This window comes from Phyllobates terribilis, unplaced genomic scaffold (genome assembly GCF_046119375.1).
Source record: "Phyllobates terribilis strain yellow unplaced genomic scaffold, ASM4611937v1 Scaffold_3__8_contigs__length_932513732, whole genome shotgun sequence".
NCBI classification, from domain to species: Eukaryota; Metazoa; Chordata; class Amphibia; order Anura; family Dendrobatidae; genus Phyllobates; species Phyllobates terribilis.
Genome location: NW_027362763.1, coordinates 476,801,193 through 476,807,389, shown reverse-complemented (window position 1 = coordinate 476,807,389; position 6,197 = coordinate 476,801,193). Strand labels below are relative to the sequence as shown.

The 6,197-nt window shown below is 44.7% G+C and overlaps 1 non-coding gene across 1 annotated transcript; it reads right to left on the bottom strand.

The window, feature by feature from the left end:
• Positions 1-5,375: 5,375 nt before the first annotated feature.
• On the bottom strand, positions 5,376-5,479 carry LOC141260621 (U6 spliceosomal RNA). Its single transcript, XR_012319362.1, has one exon. It is a non-coding gene; the product is annotated as a U6 spliceosomal RNA (small nuclear RNA).
• Between the last annotated feature and the right edge of the window lie 718 nt (positions 5,480-6,197).

The following is a 6,197-nucleotide window of genomic DNA, read 5'->3' as shown; positions in this document are numbered from 1 at the left end:
AGCCGGCCGGCAATTCAGCAGCGGTACCCGACAATTTAGAATAGAAAGAATAGAGAATCACACATAGATTAGATAGATAGAAACATGTCAGTCACATATATATGAAGTACAGTGACAGTGCTGCTTACTGTACTTGTCATTTAGCCTAAAGGATTTATCAAAAAAAATAATAGTGTTTTCATGCACCGTCTCTTTAAAAAAGCCGGCCGGCAATTCAGCAGCGGTACCCGACAATTTATAACAGACAGAATAGAGCTTCACACATAGATTAGATAGATAGAAACATGTCAGTCACATATATATGAAGTACAGTGATAGTGTTGGTTACTGTACTTGTCATTTAGTATTAAAATAAAGGATTTATTATTAAAAAAATTGGCGTGGGGTTCCCCGTAATTTTAGGCTCTAGCGGAGGTTAAGCAGACTGCTGGGGCAGATGTTTGAAGCCTGGGAAGGGGGTAATACCCACGGAGCTTCCCAGGCTACTAATATCAGCCCCCAGCTGAATACATAGCCTTTACTAGCTATTAAAATGGGGGACCCCCCCAAAAAAATGACGTGGGGTCCCCCCTAATTTAATAGCTAGCAAAGGCTAGGCAGACAGCTGGGGGCTGATATTAATAGCCCAGGAAGGGAGCCATGAATATTGGCCCCCTCCCAGGCTAGAAACACCAGCCGTCAGCCGCCCCAGAAATGGCGCATTCATAGGATGCGCCAATTCTGGCACTTAGCCTCGCTCTTCCACGCTGCCCTGGTGCGGTGGCAGGGGGTAATAGGGTTGGGGTTGATGTCAGCTTATAATGCCAGCTGACATCAAGCCCAGGTTAGTAATGGAGAGGCGTCTATAAGACACCCCCATTACTAACCCCATAGTCAAAGTTAAAAAAAACACAAACACCCAGAATAAAGTCCTTTAATTGAAATAAAGACACAATCCTTTATTGTTCTAAATTAAACCATACTTACCATCACGCCCATTCCAGCTGAAGCCAACGATCTCCTGCAATAAAAGAAAAATAATAAAGCAACCTCATCCTTACCTTTCCATGGTTCCCACGACAGCTTCAGCTCTGCTACATCGAGATGACAGGCTGGACCGCAGCAGAACGCTGCCATCCAGCCTCTCATCCCGCAGACACTGAGAAGCGCAGGCTTGCTTGAGCTGCTCAGCGTCTCTCTGTGACGACATCCAGATGAGCCGAGTTCATGTCCAATGAACTCGGCTCACCTCATGCACGTCACTGACAGCGTGGGAAAATTCTCACGCTGAAGCGGTGAGTGCAGGAGAATTCTCCCACGCTGGCAGTGACGTGCATAAGGTGAGCTCATGTCCAATGAACTCAGCTCACCTCCTGCACGTCACTGACAGCATGGGAGAATTCTCCTGCACTCAGCGCTTCAGCGTGAGAATTCTCCCACGCTGAAGCGCTGAGTGCAGGAGAATTTTCCCACGCTGTCAGTGACGTGCATAAGGTGAGCTCATGTCCAATGAACTCAGCTCACCTCCTGCACGTCACTGACAGCGTGGGAGAATTCTCCTGCACTCAGCTCTTCAGTGTGAGAATTCTCCCACGCTGAAGCGCTGAGTGCAGGAGAATTTTCCCACGCTGTCAGTGACGTGCATGAGGTGAGCCGAGTTCATTGGACAATAACTCGGCTCATCTGGATGCCCTCACAGAGAGACACTGTGGAGCGCAAGCAAGCCTGCGCTTCTCAGTGTCTGCGGGATGACAGGCTGGATGGCAGCGTTCTGCTGCGGTCCAGCCTGTCATCTCGATGTAGCAGAGCTGAAGCTGTCATGGGAACCATGGAAAGGTAAGGATGATGTTGCTTTATTATTTTTCTTTTATTTCAGGAGATCGTTGGCTTCAGCTGGAATGGGCGTGATGGTAAGTATGGTTTAATTTAGAACAATAAAGAATTGTGTGTTTATTTCAATTAAAGGACTTTTTTCTGGGTGTTGTGTTTTTTTTAAATACTTTACTAGAAATTCATGGTGGTCATGTCTAATATTGGCGTGACCCCATGAATTTCGGGCTTAGGGCCAGCTGATAATACCAAGCTGGCCCTAACCCCTTTATTACCCAGTGAGCCACCGCACCAGGGCCCTGGATGAGTTGGGTACAGCGCCAGAAGATGGCGCTTCTATGAACGCGCCATTTTCCGGGGTGGCTGCGGACTGCAATTTGCAGCGGGGGTGGCCCAGAAAGCTTGGGCCTCCCTGCGCTGCGGATTCCAGCCCCCAGCTGCCTAGTTGTACCTGGCTGGACACAAAAACAGGGCGAAGCCCCACGTCAATTTTCTTTAAATTATTTCATGAAATAATTAAGAAAAAAAGGGCTTCCCTATATTGTTGTGTCCGGCCAGGTACAAATAGGCAGCTGGTGGTTGGGGGCAGCCCGTTCCTGCCTGCTGTACCTGGCTGGACACAAATATAGTGCGAAGCCCCACGTCAATTTTTTTTAAATTATTTCATGAATTTCCTGAAATAATTTAAAAAAATTGAAGTGGGGCTTCGCACTATATTAGTGTCCAGCCAGGTACAGCAGGCAGGAACGGGCTGCCCCCATCCACCAGCTGCCTATTTGTACCTGGCCGGACACAACAATATAGGGAAGCCCTTTTTTTCTTAATTATTTCATGAATTTCATGAAATAATTAAAAAAAAAGTACGTGGGGCTTCGCCCTATTTTTGTGTCCAGCCAGGTACAACTAGGCAGCTGGGGGCTGGAATCTGCAGCGCAGGGAGGCCCAAGCTTTCTGGGCCCCCCCCCCGCTACAAATTGCAGTCCGCAGCCACCCCGGAAAATGGCGCGTTCATAGAAGCGCCATCTTCTGGCGCTGTATCCAACTCATCCAGGGCCCTGGTGCGGTGGCTCACTGGGTAATAAAGGGGTTAGGGCCAGCATGGTATTATCAGCTGGCCCCAAGCCCAAAATTCATGGGGTCACGCCAGTATTAGATATGACCGCCATGAATTTCTAGTAAAGTATTTAAAAAAAACACAACACCCAGAATAAAGTCCTTTAATTGAAATAAAGACACAATTCTTTATTGTTCTAAATTAAACCATACTTACCATCACACCCATTCCAGCTGAAGCCAACGATCTCCTGCAATAAAAGAAAAATAATAAACCAACCTCATCCTTACCTTTCCATGGTTCCCACGACAGCTTCAGCTCTGCTACATCGAGATGACTGGCTGGACCGCAGCAGAACGCTGCCATCCAGTCTGTCATCCCGCAGACACTGAGAAGCGCAGGCATGCTTGCGCTCCTCACTGTCTCGCTGTGACGGCATCCAGATGAGCCGAGGTCATGTCCAATGAACTCGGCTCACCTCATGCACGTCACTGACAGCGTGGGAAAATTCTCACGCTGAAGTGCTGAGTGCAGGAGAATTCTCCCACGCTGTCAGTGATGTGCATGAGGTGAGCTCATGTCCAATGAACTCAGCTCACCTCCTGCACGTCACTGACAGCGTGGGAAAATTCTCCTGCACTCAGCGCTTCAGCGCTGTCTGTTAAAAATTGTCGGGTACCGCTGCTGAATTGCCGGCCGGCTTTTTTAAAGAGACGGTGCATGAAAACACTATTATTTTTTTAAATAAATCCTTTACACTAAATGACAAGTACAGTAAGCAATACTATCACTGTACTTCATATATATGTGACTGACATGTTTCTATCTATCTAATCTATGTGTGAAGCTCTATTCTTTCTGTTCTAAATTGTCGGGTACAGATGCTGAATTGCCGGCCGGCTTTTTTAAAGAGACGGTGCATGAAAACACTAATATTTTTTTTAATAAATCCTTTACACTAAATGACAAGTGCAGTAACCAACACTGTCACTGTGCTTCTTATATGTGTGACTGACATGTTTCTATCTATCTAATCTATGTGTGATGCTCTATTCCTTCTTGTCTAAATTGTCGGGTACCGGTGTATGCCGCTGCTGAATTTGCCGGCCGGCTTTTTTAAAGAGAGTGTCTTCTGAGCAGTTTGTCAGCTTTTGGACACCTTTGCAGGTGTTTTCTATGTGTTTCTATGTGTTTTTGTTTGCCTGCCATTGGTTTTAACGGTGTTCGACGGTGTTCTAAGGTGTTCGACGAACAGTTCGACGAACAGTTCCTCGAACATCCCGGTGTTCGACGAACCGAACCGAACCCGAACACTACGGGGGTGGCTCAACACTAGTCCCAACCCCATTGATAAGGCAAGAAATCCCACTTATTAAACCTGACAGGGCTCACCTGTGAAGTGAAAACCATTTCCGGTGACTACCTCTTGAAGCTCATCAAGAGAATGCCAAGAGTGCGCAAAGCAGTCATCAAAGCAAAAGGTGGCTACTGTGAAGACCCTAGAATATAAGACATATTTTCAGTTGTTTCACACTTTTTTGTTAAGTATATAATTCCACATGTGGTAATTCATAGTTTTGATGCCTTCAGTGTGAATGTACAATTTTCATAGTCATGAAAATACAGAAAAATCTTTAAATGAGAAGGTGTGTCCAAACTTTTGGTCTGTACTGTATATATTGTAGGGATCCACACTTTCTGTTAGCGGTTTGGGTGCACAACAGTACTTTGTTCTGGTGTAAAACAGTCTTAGGTTTATTTATCTGTCATAAACCATTAACAGAGCTCACATGAAAGCCAAATAGCCTTTCCTCTACTTACACGAATAATAACACAGGAAGAAAACAGTCCCTTCTCTGGGTAGGCAAAAGATACACAACGTTCTCACCCATGCAGCAGTCCAAGCATTGCTTCTCCCTCAGTCTGGTCAGCAATAATGGACGCACTGCAGCTTCCACATGTTAGACACACCTGAGCCACTTCAGCTGCATTTTGTAGGACCTGCAAAGCTCGGACTGGATGTATGGGAACAACCTTCCCCACCCAGAATCCTTTGGTCGCTCCCAAATCCCAGACCCAAAATCTGGTCCCAAAAAAACCTTTTCAGCAATCTACCAATGCTGGAGCCTTCGATTCCGGGACTAACATCACAGATGTGTCACCATTTTATACTAAATGAATTAGGAAGATAAATATGGTAACACTTTTTTCATTAAAGAAACCAAAACTTGTAGTCGAATTTATCATTTATCTAGTGCAAAATAATCTAATATCTGGGACAAGTATAGCTACATCTATCAGATCTTCTACTAAATTCGAACATGCAATATCTTCCAGAATATCTCTGAATACCATAGCCTAGTTCAGGAGAACAAATGATTTAGCAATCTGTACAATGTTGCTAGATTGATAGCCATGAATAAACAGTGTATGTAACATTGCCAAGTAGAGCTTGAGAAGAGACCAGGCTGTTTTACACTCAGTGGACTTTTCAGACTGGAATAATAATGGAAAGAAATAGGAAAGCTTCACAAATTTCCGTATCATCCTTGCCCAGGCGCCATGCTAATCTCCGTATTGCTCCAATTTTTGTGTGTATACAGCAGGAGATAGCACAATAGGGATCATGCCTGTTTTACATTAACCATACAGAGCTGTGCAAATGAACTGTTCTGCTGAATTGAGCTGGAAAGAAGCATCAAAATTTATGTCTTGGGATTTTCACTTTTGATCCTGGCTACCTTTTAAATAGAAAGAACTTTTCATTTTTGCTCAGTAAAATCTTACCGAATATTTTATATTGTCTTTTGATAGTTTAGACCGACATGAACAAAACTGATAAATGAAATTACAATTATGCTAGAAATGTTTATAACAATTCTTTCAGTCTGATATATTGATTTACAATACAATCATATGAATGGAATCTCAGGAATTCACTTTAATAAATCAGTGCTCTAGTGGTGCCAGAAGTGCAAAGATAAACTGTAAAGAAGCTGTGGCAATAGAGCAGACTCCTGGCAGATTTACCCTTATGGATCAGAAAGTAATGGTATCCTACGTAACTAGTGATGAGCAAGCAGTAAACTGCTCGAGTGCTCAGTACTCGAATCGAGCAGGTCTGACGCTCTGACCTGCTCGATTCGAGTACCGAGCATAATGTAAGTCAATGAAGGACTCGAGCATTTTTCTGGGAGACCTGCACTCAAGGGCCGGGGTAGGCAGACGATGAGAGAGAGGGAGAGATCTCTATTAGTAAAAAGGAAGCTCATTTAATTCTGAATCAGCTGAGCTCCCTGCACTGAAGCCGGGAATTCCCCTGCTGGGAGAGCAG